Source organism: Pinus tabuliformis, chromosome 5_2 (assembly GCF_031772625.1).
Source record: "Pinus tabuliformis cultivar Carrire ecotype Pingquan chromosome 5_2, CPIR1, whole genome shotgun sequence".
NCBI classification, from domain to species: Eukaryota; Viridiplantae; Streptophyta; class Pinopsida; order Pinales; family Pinaceae; genus Pinus; species Pinus tabuliformis.
The window spans coordinates 837749759-837764100 of NC_142306.1; the positions used below are offsets into that span (position 1 = coordinate 837749759).

General features: G+C 36.2%; 2 long non-coding RNA genes across 4 annotated transcripts in view; both read right to left on the reverse strand.

The window, feature by feature from the left end:
- Positions 1-4415, reverse strand: part of LOC149161934 (uncharacterized) — a 58227-nt gene extending 53812 nt beyond the window's left edge. The window contains exons 1-2 of the long non-coding RNA XR_016261524.1: positions 4351-4415; positions 4171-4234 (exon numbers count right to left, since the gene is read on the reverse strand). This is a non-coding gene — a long non-coding RNA (uncharacterized LOC149161934). The remainder of the gene's footprint in view (positions 1-4170; positions 4235-4350) is intronic.
- A 7897-nt stretch (positions 4416-12312) lies between these two features.
- On the reverse strand, positions 12313-13932 carry LOC149161935 (uncharacterized). 3 transcript variants are annotated; one of them, XR_016261527.1, is made up of 4 exons: positions 13775-13932; positions 13145-13275; positions 12845-12925; positions 12313-12545 (listed from the first exon to the last, which is right to left on the reverse strand). It is a non-coding gene; the product is annotated as an uncharacterized LOC149161935 (long non-coding RNA). The 3 variants fall into 3 exon arrangements; XR_016261525.1 differs by having other exon boundaries at positions 12313-12554; positions 13775-13924; XR_016261526.1 differs by having other exon boundaries at positions 12313-12554; positions 13145-13206; positions 13775-13906.
- Between the last annotated feature and the right edge of the window lie 410 nt (positions 13933-14342).

Below are 14342 nucleotides of genomic sequence, written 5' to 3' on the forward strand. Positions count from 1 at the left end.
ATGATGAGTCAATTTATTGCTCATCAAGGTTGGACAATGCACGAGTTACTTTAATAATGAAGCATTCAAATGCTCAAGGAACTATGTGATGCCTAATGAGGGTAGAGCTCATGCTCAACTTTTGCCCACACGCTAATTTAATGTCCCAACCATATTTTGCATTTAATCTTTTTTTTTTGGATTTCTATGCTTTTATCTTGTTTTAGCTGCATCAACCTCTAAGGCAAAGTTTTCTAACCCAAACTCAAGGATCACGATGAAAGGGTGCCAATCCCATGCCAATGACCACTCACCCGAAGAATGGAGATAGAAAAACAAGAAAGATGGAAAGTGGTAATATGGAATACCATGGAATGCTCCTTCAATCAAAGCCTCCTCGGTAGCGTCCTTCCTAAAACCTAAACCTCAAAGGATATCCCACTAGACTAGAGCAATGACTAACCTCCCCAGGAAGTGAGGGAACAAAATATAGTCAAAATCGATCAATCATCGAGTTATCCCCTTGATCCATATCATGTACCCCAAACATTAAGTTAAAGCACATGATTGCAAAATGGTTGAAGCACCCACGATGAGACCCACCTTCCTTCAAGAAGGAATTTTGGATGGAGAGAAATATGACCGAAGCGATAAACGGAGATCCTGCTATCCTATCTTTTGTCAAATAGGACTGTTGGCTAGAAGGTTGTCCAAGGAGGAGAAACGTTCTCCCCTAAGGGTTCCCGCCTTTTGGTGGTAGCAGTCCACTCATTCATCATTCAACAAACAACCCACTCCTCCAAGTTTTAACAACTCCTTATGGGCAAAAAATCTCTCCATTCAAGGAAATATAATAGTGCTCACTTCAAGAACTCAACTCAACTATGCCATGTGGATGTGCATCATCTGCCCTCAAGTTCAAGCAAGGTTGAATGACCAATTTGACTTATGCACCAAAACATGAGGATGCACATCCAAATATCCTAGTTAAGCTAAAATCATCTATTCATTACAGATACTAAACCTTACAGCTTGGACACACCATCCCTGGGACCATTTAGTTCTGGTCTTGGACACACCAAGACATCCTTCGCTCAACTCAGATACACAACAAACCATCAACTCAAACACACCAAGAAATTCTTTTACAACTGATATCATTTCATAACCAACGAACTTTTTGACAGCACACACAATAATGGATCAATACACATGCTCCATTTACCAATCAAGACACACAAAGATAACAAAATGAACACCATATTTGTGTTAGATTGAAGCCTTCTATGACATGCACATAAGCTCAACATCTAGAACATGACCACTATTTTTGCTACTGCAACTCTGATTATGTCATCCAACAACACCATATCCTCCATAACTTGAAGATGGAAACCAACCACATCATCATACGATGTCGATCTTGAAAGAATGGGTTATCCATGCATAGGACAACAGTTGTCATGCTTCACCTTCTGCACACACTAGCCAAGATTCCACAGATCTGGGTTATTCAGCATTCACCTGCAGCTGCACCAATTACGATTCCTCCACCTTGATAGCATAACCCTTGATTTCCTCCATTTTTGGGTGAATTTTTCTATGCATAGGTCTCTCTATCAAATCATGGTGCTACTCCTCAACTCTTTAACTACCAATATATACAATGTGCAATGGATTCAATGCATGCTTAGTCAACCTTTGCAGATCAAGGCTCATGATCACACACAAACACTAAAGTATCCATGATTGCCATTCAAACTCCTAATTTGATTCATGATCTAAACAGCTGTAATGCAATCCAAGACGTATCAGTGCCAAACCACAACACTACATCCAACAATTAGAAGGATCCCCTTATATGAAAGACCACCACACACGTACCAAACATTCATATGATCCCATGGAAGGCAATTGATCAACAAAAAAGCATGCACCACTTACTAGGTTAGGTCCAAACGGAATTTGCGGTAGATGAAGATCAAGCTCACCTTTGAGAGGAAAAAGACTTATTCCATGATGTTGGAGGAAAAACACAAATTTTTCTTGCTTACATCTTTTCCTTCTGAAGATCTGCAAAAACAATGAGCTTGTGGCACAAAGATTCCTTCTGACACCTGACAATTTTGCACTACCTCTCCAGATTGGATGATCAGACTGTAATCATAGTGCCATAGTTTGCTAGAGATCAGATGCCAGAGAGCTAGGCAATATGTCAGAACGCTTATGAAATGAAGCATTCTTTTCAGGCACAACCCGTGACCTTTCCCGTTGAAATTTTGTCTAAACTCACTGATGAATAATTTCCTGTTGTGCACATCCAACTAAAATCTAACATGAACAACTCTGCAAACTACTTCCAACCTACTCAATCTATTTTTGCCATACCAACAGATCCATCATATCTGCATGCCTCTCCAGCAAATTTAAAACAACTAGAACTTTACCAGATCCTCTTGATCACAATGGCAGCAATGCTAGCATGTGGTGGATCTAGTGTTTCCTAACGTGTGTCTTCACATCAACCCCTTGACTTATGGGCGTCTCTTATTTCCATGATGGTGTCTAACTATAGTGGCTCTTTTCTTGGTGATGACTCCACCAAGACAGGTCTCCTTCACTCTATGCCCTTCAAAGAAACGACATCTCTTATATCAAAAACCATTTAACACAGGCGCATCCTCCATCTTGAATTGCAGCAACAAATCTAGGAGCAATTTCACATTAAGAAGCAATGCAAAACAGCCCCCACCAACGCATCTGTCATTGTCTTCCATTGTGACAACCAAAAGAATCCACAATGCACATGGTCTCATTCAATGGGCATCGGAGCTAGCAATTTTAGATCATGATCATTGTACCAATGTGATGAACAACGTTCACATACAACACCATTGATAAACAATGGTTCTAAAACACTACCACAGACACCCCATAGTAATCACCCATAAAACAATCTAATCCTCTACCTACAATTATCCTAGATCTACCTAGGATTAACACTGTGGAATTTTCAGGATCACAGCACCTCTCATGACAGAGTCAAGACTGTTCCTGCCTGATACCATCTAGAGACATTGGCGAGTAGATATTGTTTCCAAACACACAAAAACTGTGCTCAATAATCTGTAAACCAACAATTGTAAACATATAAATACATGAAGCTTTGCCTTAGACTATAAACACTACCTTAGCACACTAACAAACTCTTGAGAGACATATAAATACATGAAGCTTTGCCTAGACTATAAACACTACCTTAGCACACTAACAAACTCTTGAGAGAACATCTCAATCACAAACCAAAATAGGAGCCAACAACTCTTGAGAGAACATCTCAATCACAAACCAAAATAGGAGCCAACTAGTTGATGAGAATCTCTTATATCCAACTAGATCTAACAATCTACTAAACCTTGGAAGCAAACTACTCATGCAGAGACAAACTCTACAATACAGTGATGAATACAATAACCACAACCTTCTCATACAAGATAAGTAGAAGTTAATAATTACAACAGCCTGCATCCTCATGGTCCAGAGAAAACAAATTGGATGAATGGCATGGAATTAGGCATACTATGTCTCATATCATCATCATGTAGTTAGTAGTTTCAGACATTGGTCATAAGAATCAGATTTTGACTTCCTAAATACTATAGTCGGTCCACTCCTTGCGAAGAGGTTCAAGAATAAATTGGTAAAATTACATACACTTTAGCATTAAAAAAAATTACACTTTTCTGCTGTTTCATGGAAAATTACTTGTTTCTTATTAATTGTGATGATCCAGAGATAACACATACAGAAGGCCTCTGGAAGTACGCTGACGCTAGGTTGTTGACCTTTGCAATCAGTTGAGATCAGGACTCACGATGTATTGTATTCTCTCATTTATAATACAGAAATAGAGATAAGGATCACTATGTAGTAATAAATAACATGAGCTTCTCATTTTGGTGGTAAAATAGTTCTTCCTTAATTTACTCATGTGTGTCCTGGGAAGTTGCCTCAGTGTTGAGTAATTTGTGTCTGAATCAATAAAAGACAAAACGGATTTTGGGCACTTTAATTTAGTTGAATAAAGAAATATGACTGCCCGATGGACATTATGAATCCAATGCATGAAAGTGAATGTTCCCGAATTACAGATTAACAGAAATAATTGCACATATGACCAGCATAACTTACAATGAGGGTCATTGAGGTATTCAATAGATGACGGACACATCAATGCTGTACAAAGTCCTAGCCCCTGCATCCGTTATTTTCTTAATGAGTGGAGCTTCCAGAAATTTCCATTAAAAAAGATTTCATACACAACACATTCTATTAAACCATACAAGACATTTTAATGACTAAATAATGTACCTTCTGGACAAGAGTCGACTTCCTTGGTTTTCCTGTATACTTGTGCCCGTTATTTTCATCCAGTCCTCCTTTTCCTTCCGAGTAAGGACAACATGAAGCCTGGGGAGCTTCAATGTGGTGTGAGGTTCCTCTTGAGCTAAAACCGTTGTGCCACTCTCCTTGACCTCTTCATACCCTTGCCATGTGGTAGATTTGGCGGCGGAAATATCTCAGATTCACTCTTTCTGAAGAAGCAACAACATCAAAATAATTTAAATGAGTTTTTGTACATGATATGGCATGCAGAGACTGCAAGACCTACAACGTCCATATATTTAGGTTTTGAGATAGTTTTTGTCACCAAATCTCATTTTAGATATCGTGATTATGATGATCGAAGTCCATAATCTGAAATTCATAACTTTACATTTGAAACTCGAGGATATAACTAGAGATTTCTAACTACTCTCGCCAACTGAAATATATCCTCAAATCCTTGAGGCTTATGGAAATTCTTTTAGAACATGGAGCATATGTCCGCATAACTTGTTGCAAGATTCAAAACTTTTCAACATGTACTTCCCAAAATTTTATCTTTAAACACATACCAGCCCAAAGTTGATATTCTATTTCCGATTAGTAATAGCTAGGTACAATATTTGAAATGCGTATTCAATATTCAGATGGCCATACCCGCAATAACCATTTCAAGTTATTGATCCACAAAAAATAATTTTAGAGCGTTCCCTTTGAATTCAGATGTTCTGAGTTTCGTTGCCCTATAATTGAAATGATATAAAGAAAGTAATATTTTCCTCAAATATCCTCATATTTGTCAGCAAAACCCCCAACTTCGACTAATTAGTAATACTACCCCCTAATTAGCCTGAGAGATTTTATGATGGTCCAGAGTGCTTTGATGAATGCCCACACACAATATACTGCAAACATGTTCCATAGATGTATAGCAGGACTGAAATGCTTTATTGTTAAAAGCTTCTGGTTGCCTTATTTTGAAATTTTTAGGGTATCAAAAACAAAGTTAATTTATTGTAATCAGGAACTTATCGCAGGGAGCCTGAAATATAAATTATCGGCAATATCAGGGAAATTATTCGAAGTTATCAGAAATTATCAGGAAACTTCAAACAAAAAAAATCATTTTTTTAATTTTTTTTAACCTTTAAAGCAATATCAATATCAAACAAAATAATTGCCACATAAATATGAAAACAAAATTGACAAGATGTATAAGATGTCAAATGGTACATCACAGATCGATACTGAAACATGACATCCATCCTGAGTAATGAAAGAATGGATTTCCCCTTCTTTGCTTGATAGAAAATGATCACAACATCCTCAACAATGTATCAGAACCGGACTAGTCAACCCCCAAAACTTGATCTGGACTAAAACCGTCAACCAAAAATACATAAAACATTTTAACTTTGAAAAAAAAAACATATGTATTCATGTGCATCCATATGAATCCAAATCAGCAAAGTTTTTCCTGTATATAGAAAGTACAGGTGCATATAACCAAAATACAACCTAGTGCAATCCATCTATGAACCAAAATACATCAATAAAGAGGCTCTAAATCCTCTAGAGTCAAAAAAAAATAATGCTTCAACAAATAGCTACATAACATCAAAATCATTGCCTATATTGGGATCCTCATCATCAATATCACCCTCTAAGCATTAAAAGAAGATAGAAAAGCTTAACATGCCTAATCAGTGATTTTGCTTGAGTGAAGGGTACATTTTACTAAAGTAATGACAGAGAAGTTCAACAGTCAATGACACCAACATCAAGGTACATAGAGGGCTTGGTACTCTTGATTAAATGTCAGTACTATACACTCATATGTGACAGAATCTAGTGGAAATGTTGTAATGCGCCAATCTGAAATCCTGACAATATCATAGCCTTTCAATATCCTGAAATCCATGGCCTTTCAAGCTGGATTCCACTAGAAAAACAGAGCTCAATCCAAATTCTAGGTTGAATCTATGCACAGAAGATTAAGTCATGTGAATAATGCAGGATAAACAGGCAAATCTAAGTAATAACAGCTAATTTCGCAGACAAACATAACTAAACCTTAGACTTCATAAATCTCCCGTTAGATCAATACAACAAGCTCTTCATGCTATCACCATTTATCATACAGACAAATTTCATACACCACTCAAAATCATTCTAAAATACCTTCTCCCAGACTCTTCACATCTTCAGTACCCTCTACCCCTATTTCTCACAGTCTCATTGAACTACTTTTGGTCATTTATTGGACATTAATAAAAGTATATTATCTTATCTCCCCTATCTGCGTGAAGAAAATGAATGTGCTCATAGAATTTTTTTTAAAAAGGTCATCCTTACACAAGGTGGAAGGTGAGGCTTTAACTGCCTCTCCAGCTACCAAAATTGAACCCAGACGAATTGAAATTCTTGTAGGGAAAGCACAAGCGTCAGGTCATAACATTACTGTAAAACCTGCAAAAAATGGCATGTACTAAGAGAAAAAATAAACTGCAAAATTCTCAACAAACACAAGGCTCCTGCATCAGTTACTATGTACCATTATTAAAATATGTTTGGATCTCTTATGAAGATAAATTTTTAGTCATATTATTTTAAATTTTTATTATTTTTAAAATTTGAAATTGATTATTGAACTATTTTTGTCATTTGTTGGACATTAATAAAGGTATCTTATATTATCTCCCCCTATCTGCATGAAGAAAATGAATGTGCTCATAGAATTATTTTAAAAAGGTCATCCTTCCACAAGGTGGAAGGTTAGCCTTAACTGCCTCTCAACTACCAAAATTGAACCCAGATGAACTGAAATTCTTGTACGGCAAGCACAAGCGTCAGGCCATAACATTACTGTAAAACCTGAAAAAAATGAGTATGTACTAAAAGAAAAAGTAAACTGCAAAATTCTCAACAAACACAATGCTCCTGCATCAGTTACTATGTACCATTATTGAAATAGGCTTGGATCTCTTATGAAATAAATGTTTAGTCGTATATTTTACATTTCTATTATTTTTATAAATTTGAACTTAATCATTTGTTTTGGACTCAAGTATTTAATTCTAAGCCTTTGGCCCACAAAATGAGACCATTGGTTAATGTGAGTGGTTGCATCAAATATTAAATACCGATCAATCCCAAATGCAAGTTATATGTCGAAGGCATGAAATTCCAAGTGCAATTTCTCCTCCTGATTTAATGTAAGTTCCCATAATTACCTTCTGTTGTTGAGTTGAGATCTAAAATGCAAGAGAATGATACACACACCAAAAAAAGAAAAAAAGAAAAACTTTTGGTAGCAAGGGTGTGTCACTATGCAGTGGCATTGCTTATAAGAAATCTGATTATGTCTTCAAAGTAAATGATGAAATGGTAACATTGATGTTGTGTTTTAGTACAATGCCGGTCTTAAAGTGAACTGAGTCACTTTTAATTTGACTTTTCGTCTAATGACTGCAACTATAAATGCAAGTTAACCAATGAATGCAGGTGCATCTCGTGAGTCAAATATTAATGCTATTACATACATGTGTCAGTTGTTATAACTTTGGACACCAGATGAAAGTATATAGTATAAGATATAGAAATAAAACCAATTTTATATGCTCTGACCAAGGATGACAAATAGAATCCCTTTCCGTATTTGACTGATAGGACTCATCACGAGTAAAAAATTAGCTTCCTATCCACCAGGCTTCTCAGCCTCACAACAGGATCTGTGTAAGCTTTTTGGATTTACTATTAATATACAACAAGATACACAAGAACATTGAGCAATTCCATGATCATAATTCCATATCTCCTTGTTTTATTCACCATTATAAAAGAAATGAAGAGTTATAATTGAAAACAACCTTATTCTTTCAGAAGTTTCAAAAATTACCTGAAACTCAAAAGAGACCTTTCAGTACTGAAATTTATCTTGACAAATATGAAAAGTTAAAATAAACTTTAATGCGATAATAATTCTTTAAAAGTGTCATAGAGTCCTTAAAACAGGAAAACTACTGTAGTCACTGGACAATCCCATCAATATTTTTCCTGTACTACAATGGACTAAATTCAGCTTGATGAATGTAGCAAAATCAAAGCTCCATTGTAATCACTGAGAAACAAGGCCATGCAACAAACTGAACTCCTTAATGTGAATCCGACCTTTATGACAGGTAACAGACTTCAGGGTCACAAGTTCCCCGGGGGCTATCTCAGTGATTGTAACCCGTGGCAAACATAACCTTCTTCACGGGCTTGAAAATATCAGGTTCAAAACTTGTAAGATTGATTCAAAGCTTGGAGAGTATAGTTCAACCATGGTATACTCAATATAAGGAAAGGCCCTGAAATCAACAATTTAACCTTGGATACAAAATTAGAAATTCTTAATAGCACTGTGGCATTGAACACAAATGCAAATCAAAAGTGATTCAGTGATATTTTTTAAGGAGACACTTATTTGAATATATATATGGTTATTACAAGAAGCAGCCTACTGGCATATGCACAGACTACCAGTGCCAAATTCACCCTCCCAAAACCTCTTCCCCCGTCCCATGCTTAAAGTCCTAAACCTCTCAGTATCCCAACATGCCTAGCTACCCACCACAAACCAAACCATCTCACTAAGCCAAACTTACTGTACCACTGCGCAGGTCCCTGCTTTCAAGTTGGGGAAACTTCTCCACCAACTTAATAAAATCAGGATTCAAGGCACAAGCTAGTTAATTTCCCTTACAACTAACGTCTTGGCTCAATCTCTTCAAGCTTCACCATAACTCTGTCCAGCCGTACTTCTTGCATCTATAAATTATTGCAGCTACTGACTTGATACAATTTCCTTCAGCTGTTTCTGCTCCTTGAAAACATTGTGCAAGCTGGCCCCAACTTCACTGTATGAAGCATAAGATTCACAACAGCCACGTATATATTGCAAAACCTGAGTCCTGACCATTGCAGGTAGGATTGTCTCCATGCTTTCTCTCATCTCCTTATCCAAAATAATAAGATTCCTATGGGTGCTTACTCCTTAGGGCCAAAATCCTCAAACATTGGTCCTATCCTTGCATTACTATCTATTGCCAGCTCTTTCCCTGACCTTTGGCACCTTTCACAACCCTTTCAGAATCAATATCGGAGTCCTCTGATCCCTCATCCTCCTTCACAGTTTTGAGCTTATGAAGAATCCATACTTGTAATTTGCTCATTTCTACAAATAAAACTATAATAACTTTCGTGACATTGTGATTCCTTTATAAAGACTAAAATTTAAGCTTCCAAAGAGACCTTGTTGCCGTTTGTGTTCCATCAACGTCTCAATTCAATTATAATGAGAATATATAAGGTAATGATCCTCAAGAACATAGTCATTATATGTAGCCCATAATCACATGTCATTCCAAAAACAATTTTTAAATACACCTTAATACTCTAGTCCTGGTAGTTTATCCCATACTAAAAGGTCATTATTTTAGATAAATTGGCCCTAATTTAGTCCCCACACTTGCCATTTAACCCGCCAACCTATCTTCCCCTTCTGACATCATCCCGTTTTAATTATCTGAACAGTGATACAAGCTCCCTACTTCCTCAAGAAAATCTTGGAGCTTTCAAATTTAATACAGTTCCAGCCATTAATAAAATCCCTCAAACTTGACAGCTTTCTAGCATTCAGCCTACAGATGGTCCTTGCATCACTATAATCTCTGCTTCATAGTTAGTTGCCTAACCGATTCCTAAAGCATAATGGTAAAATTCACTTATCTCCTCCTTCCTGATTGGCTGCCTCATCAAATTTTAAACACGCCCACCTTTTAGGGATTGATTACAAAATTGGCCAGTTTTCCCTGCCTTTAACAGTGAAGGAAATTAATCCCATATTTATAAACCCACACCAATGCACTGAGTTAAGCCTACCAACTCTACTACCTAATCAAAAGTTAAGCCTTAAAATCTGACCAACAAGAGCTTTTGCAAACATGATACTAATCTGTAATGAATAAAAAATCTAATCAACAACTGATCAGTGATATATTGGGTTATCACAAATCCAAAATGCTGATTATATACAAAAATATGCTGTTAGTCATGAAAAAGAATTGACTACCTAAACCTAACCCTAGCCAGAGATTGAAATCACAGTTTAATAACCCCTGATAAGTGTAACGTGCTACTAACTCCTGAAGTAGCCAATAACCACAAGAGCATTTTAATGTCCTTTATTAACCTCTCTGTCTATCATATTGGGACCCTTGCAATAGATATGGATTCATAAAAAACTTGTTTTCAGTTCCATATTGATCAATTTAATGTGCCCTTCTACCGGCTGAGCTACAGAACCAGTACTACCAAGAATGATGCTGGATTTCACCTTAAATGATATCTGTATTACTATAAAATGTTGGTGATGGATTCCGTTCTTGCAGATTTGCGAATTGTGTCAACAGAAAGAGAACTTTGCTGTATAAAATATACACACACAGAGCTGGCAACCTTATTGAAGCATCCTCTTCATAAAAATGTTTTAGCATTGCACACATATAACCTACAAAAAAGAAAGCTGTAGTTGGCAGGGAATTTCTGTATCAAATCTTAAGGGACTTTCATGTAAGTTTTATTGCCTTTTACATAGAAACGAAGTATTCAAGAAATGGACACAAAGAAGAAAATCATACTCAAGAAATAGAACACAAAGAAGAAATGATCTGCACATTTATAGTTTTGTTGAAGCTAACATTTAAAGAGAAAAATCTTAGCCTATATTTAATTTAATGTTTTGGTTCATTTCAATTTCTGACCTTTAAAGAAACCTAAGTTTAACAACAAACACTGGGATGGTTCAATTTCAGGAAGATAAAGAGACGTCAGAAGCCAAAGGTTCATTTTTCAATAAAAACGAAACCTTTGAGGACCTAACATTATAGTTTTTTTTGAGTTCAGGGGACTAAAGTAATTTGACTATATAAACCATATATCCCTTGACCAAATGTACAATCAACTTGTGAAAGAAAATGATCTGCCCGCTTATAGTTTTGTAGAAGCTCATATTTAGAGAGAAGATTCTTAGTCTATATTTATTTTAATGCTTTGGTTCATTTCAATTTTCTAACATTTAAAGTCATATAATACTCTAGCATGCTACAGGAGAGCAGAAACATAAGTTTAACAAAAAAAACCCTGGGATTGTGCAATTTCAGGAAGATAAGAGACATCAAAAGCCAAAAAGGTTTCATTAATCAATAAAAACAAAACCTCCGAGGACCTGACATTATAGTTTCTTTTAGCTCAGGTGACTTAAGAAATTTTCCTATGAAAACCATAAATCCCTTTTACCCAATATACATTCAATTTGTTAAATAGATCCTGGAAAAGAGAAGAGAATTCGAACAGAGAAATATTAGAACAATGACAAATGATAACAAAGTTTATAAAGAGTTTATTTGCGTCCAATGACTTTCAGAACAGCTTCCCTCAAGCCGGTCATTGTACTATAGAACTGCACTTCTTTGCTTATCCTTTTTTCTATCTTGCCTATATGTATTCTCCATTAAATGTTCTCATAGCTTTCTCAGAGAAGATCTGACGAAGAACAATAAAGAACTGAAGTAGACACTTGGCACTAACTTTAAAATTTCAATATAGTCATTACTGATTATCCAATGTGCATGTGGAGCAAAGCTCACCCTAAAAGAAATTGTTAAGTTGACATTTTTCCAGGAAGAAGTTTGAGATTTACCGTTTTGGGGTCCTTGGACATTGATTTACCCTGCCCTTTTCAGAAGCAGCTTTAGGAGCTTGCCTTCGTCTTTGTCTGCTAACTGGCTGATTTATTTTTCTTGTTGATTATGATCTGATGCGACTTCTTGCTCATGCCTCAAGTTAGATCCATGATTTTCCTCCAAGTTCTGTTGTTTGCGCCTCCGCACCCGCACTCCTAAATCTGTAGTGCTTAATGTGCCATTGCCATGGCCAGTTGCTCCTCTTTTTTGTTCAGGTTTATTTTCTTTGAACTTTTTTGCAAAAGACTTTGGTCGAGGTTGCAGAGAATTATTCTCTTTATTAGCTTGATTGGATGGGAAGAATTCAGCATCCACTGATTCTATAGGCTCCGTGCCATTAGTTTTTGTGTCCTCAGAAAATTCATGGGTATGTGGCTTGCCGCATCACCATTACTGCAATTCCTGCAACTTAGACATTGTTAGGATCATGTACGTAAACCATGTTTAACATGCATCCACAGGAAAAACAAGGGCTACTTGATACATGTTTTATGTTTTAAGTGAATTCAACTTGTTTACTTAGAATAGCAACCTAGCTGGTGACTTTTAAGTACCCAGCAGGGTACAAGAAGTTTCCTATTAAAACCCTATAAGGGATCAGACTAAATTTGATCAAAACAAATGGTAACTCAATGATGATATTCTCGGTTGCTTGAAATGGAATACATATAGCAGTTTTGTCAGTTCATTACCTTTTACAATATGTCAGTTTGATGCTACTAGCTTCGGTGCCTTCTGCATCGTCAAAATGCTTTCTGACCCCATAGGAAGTTCTGCAGCGTTTGTGATGTTAGAAAGATACATATGCCAATGTACTAAACCTAATACATTACCAAGAAAATAAAATCTTTATTGCTAGCCCCAAATACTTGACTTTCGATTCGAAATTAGCACCAGGTGAAAATGAGTTTTCCAGGTACTATAAACCTACAATTCACGTTATGGAAAACTCTATTAAAAAAAAAATAGTGCCAAAACAGAAATATATTCACCTGCCTAACTCACACTGCCAATCCATGAACTTCTCGCTTTCCATCAGTAATCGATGGTTTGGCTGAGAAAAGTGGCCAGACAAAGGAATTAAATAATATTTTGGCGAGAAGATTTATTTGCAGCTTGCCACCTGTGATAAAAATAAAGTCAGACCAGCTGTAAGCCTATCTAAAACTTTTCGAAATCATATTGAACTGTAGCAGAACTCAAGATTCCAATATAAACTGAGACAGCAAATGATCAAAAGAACTTCTTGGGTACGATTGGAAACAACTGGTAGAAGCATCCAATAATTTTCATCCATTTTCCAAAAGATTAACAAGAAACCCAAGTGATTTTCATCCATCATTTCATGAAATAACAAGAACCCATAACCTCTTCCATTGTTGACTGCAGACCCAAATCAAAGAATTGAACTAATCAATAATGCCCACGCGAAACAAACACAAAGCAAGGCATCATTTGCATTGGATAAAACATTATCACAGCAGAGTTTTGGGAAAGGCAAATTTATGTTTCACATAATACATGAATTGGATAATCAAGCAAGACTAAGTTTCACATCAGCCCAAATGGAAAAATTCAATTTAAATGCCTAGGGATTAAAAAAAAAAAAAGAATAACATTACCAATCAAAGATTTGATGTAGCAGAACCTGGAAGGTTACACCAACTGTATGCTCCTTTGCACTGAATTCTATTGCAGAGATGGTTTTTTACAAGTGCCCACCACTCTTCAATAAAGAATTCCAAAAACCACTTTGGTCTCCTAAATAGATCCACTGGGAAACAACAAAAAATTGAAAAACGACCAGAGAACAATCGAATTGCCAATGAGGGAATTCATGTGCGAGACAGGAGATCTAGGGAGAGCCTAATGATGAATGAAGAGACTAAGGAGGACCATGATCCGCCATAACCAAAATAAAGAAAAGTATAATAGAGAAAAAGAAATAGCATTAGAAAGTAAGCATATCACTCCTCAGCCAGTGGATAATCCGGTCTATTCCTGTCAACTTCTTTCTGATGGTTCTTCTTTTAATTTTTAATTAACTACTCTATATTTTTGGTACCTGTTTCCCAAGTATAACATGGTCCCATGTAAGGTTTCTAAGTGTGTTTTTTGACTTACACATTCTCTCGTTTTTATCCATACAATGTTTGACCAATGCAAAAGCAACACCACAACGTCTCTCTG